Raw genomic sequence first — 3,023 nt, 5'->3', positions numbered from 1 at the left:
CAGCTAGGGTTGTTATGTCCATTCTTTATTAGCTGTTTCCCTTCACTAGAATGGAATTATTTGCCAATATATCCCAAGCTCTAGGAACAGTGCCTGTCATATAGTAGGACTTCAATATATGTTTGTTGAAAACGAATTGAATTACCAAGGTCACTGGTGACCTTCTGCCAGGCCCAAAGGGAACTTTCCAGTCCTCACCTTTTTGGATTTCCCCAAGACTGTTGACCACTGCATTCTCCTTTCTTTTCCTTCCACATCTCTAGCCACCCCTCCCAGGTTTCTCTTCCTTCTCTTCCTTTAAGGAGCGATGGTCCTCCCTAGTCTTCATATTCTCCCTAAACAAGGTCATCTACTCAAAAGGCTTCAATTGCTACATGAACACTGACTCGCCTAAAATATACACTTTCAGAAAGATATCTCTCTCTCTCTTTCTCTCCCTCTCTCTCTCTCTCTCCCATCTGTATAATCATCTGGTTCCAGAAAATCTGAAATTCACTGTGTCCAGCCCTGCGCCTCTGGCAGAGAGGTCCCTTTCTCAGTGAGCAAGCACTGTGTGCACAATTGTCCAGGCCAGAAACCTGGGCGTGGTCCTAGATCACTCCCCGTCTCTAACCCTCCACATCCTATCTATCACCTTGTGACCAACCCGCTGCCATCTCCTAGTCACCTCTCACTTCCTGCCATCATAGGCTGCTCACAGCCTTTGTGCTTCTAACCTCCCTGCTCCAGCCCAGCCTCTGCATTGTCCCCGTGTGGTCACTCAGGCAGGTGGAAACTCCCCTGAGCAGGAATGCTGGGCCCCTCCTATAGGTCCCACTCCCCAATTTGACAGTCCTGAACACATGCTTCAGTCTGCCCTGAAAGTGCCAGGCCTGCTCAGGCCTCTAAGCCTTCGTGCGTGCTTTTCCCTCTGCTGGTAAAGTCCTCGCCCTGCCTATCTGTCTTTAGATGTCTTGTTTTTGAAGCTCAGGCATACATAACATCTTCCTTGTCTGATTCCCTCCAGGGAACCCACAGCATTCCCCTCATTCTCCAGCCCTGTTTTGTACATGCCTCCACCATGGCAATTATGTTGTAGTCTTGTAACTATAATAACCTTCCTAACTATATTGACCTTCCATGATGGTTCTGGGGATCAAATGATAATGGGGGGAAGGGCCTGATAAACTGTAAAGCCTCAAACAGATGTTAGTCACCCAGGGAGGTAGGAGCTAACAGTGAGAAAGGCAAGAAAACTAAGAATTACAATACAATACAATGAGATGACTACTCTAGATGTGGAAATTAAGGCTCAGAGAACTTCAAGCTTCAACTGGGAGCAAAAGACTTCGATCTACGCATCTGGTATATCAGGAATACCAGTCAGGGTTCAAGTACAGGAAACAGAATCCACTCTTATTTGTTAAACAAAAGTTCTGGAGTGATGACGTCTGCAGAGTTACCAGGAAATGCAATTCTAGTTCTCACAATCGGATTAGCCCAGATTTCTGAGAAGTGATATCTAGAAGAGAGAGCATGTCTTCTCCAGGTCGATGCATAGCCATGTTTGTTTACCACCTAAGATACAAAGTCACTGTACTGTAAATAGTCAATACATGAAGGCCTGGTTCAGGCTGGAAAGACAGTTCTGTAACGTTGGTGCTTACAGAATGGCCCCCGGAAAGAGCAGGAGAAGAGGGTTTAGGCGGGGCCGTCAGCAATGCCCATCAGAACCCTGACGCCCACTTGCCCACCAGGGGAGCTGCCACCTCTGCCCAATCAGGATGGCAGAAAATCCAAGTCCAACACAGAATCATGGAAATCAAGAACACACCGCCCACACTCCAGGTCCAGGATCGGGGAGACACTGCCCCCCCACCCACGTGCAATGACCCCCACGCAGCTAGTGCTGCACACGGAGTCACAGCTCACACCCAGAATCGCGCTGGCTGTCGGTGAGAGCTGGTGCAGCATGCTGACCCCTTCACATCCACCCCCAGATGTTTCATGAGTGCATCTAATGGTGGAAACTAACCCTAGGACCCTAGGGACAGGGGGATCTGGGAAATGCCATGTTTAGCTTCCCAGCCTCTCGGGTACAGGAAGACACAAAGAAGGAGTTTGAGGTGGATGCCAAGTGCCAATCCAGGGCCCCCAGCCCACAGCACAGAGAGAGAATTGCATGAAGGGGCGCATCGTAGTATGGAAAAGGTCCTCTCGGGCAGGGGACACAGTGCTTGCTTGCTTGTTCGTTGTTTATGTGTTGCAGAACAAAGAACTGAAGGACATGTCCGCTGCTGGCCAAAAGATCATGTTTTCCCTAAGATGAAGTGCTGACAAATTTCTCACGCAGGACCCTCCACAGTGGGCGTTACACGATGTTACAGCTCGGTGTCTTCAACCAAAGGCAGAAGGGACATTTGTGGGCTAGTTCTTAAAGTGACTTTTGCTAAAATGCAAAGGCATCGCGTGGACGTGGAATCGGGCCCTCGCCTGTCCCCATATCTGTCATCAGAGTCTGGTCCTAGGTCAGCCGCTTTCCAACTGTGCCCCTCGGAGCCTGCAGGTGCCCCATGTCCCTTTTACACAGCACCGGAGTCTTGCCTGTGCTGACTTCCACATAAAATTCCCTTTGAAAAGGGGCTTAATTGCTTTTAAAATGTTTGCAAATGAGTCTTTGACCATCTCTCATAAAACTTATTTGTTACAACCAGCTTTTGGGAGGAGCCAGGCTCTGAACAATGTGAGGTTTGACACTGGCCCACAAGACCAGAATTCCTTTCCACTGGTCAAGACCGATTCACAGCTTTCGAGGGGCCCAAGAGAGTCGGTTTTGCGGTGGCTTTTCCCAGGCGACAAAGTCTGTGCATCTTTCCCCACCACTGCCCACAGGACCCAGGTCCAGGCTGGGATGAGGACACAAAATAAGCCGTAGAACAACAGGGTACAAAAGGAGCTAGAAGGTCCTCCAGCCGGGACTCCTGTTTTACAGGTGAGAAAACTGGGGTCTGGGCGAAGAAGGGACTGGTTAACCACAGAGCTGG

This window comes from Myotis lucifugus, unplaced genomic scaffold (genome assembly GCF_000147115.1).
Source record: "Myotis lucifugus unplaced genomic scaffold, Myoluc2.0 scaffold_6, whole genome shotgun sequence".
Classification (NCBI taxonomy): domain Eukaryota; kingdom Metazoa; phylum Chordata; class Mammalia; order Chiroptera; family Vespertilionidae; genus Myotis; species Myotis lucifugus.
This window is presented reverse-complemented; position numbering follows the sequence as displayed.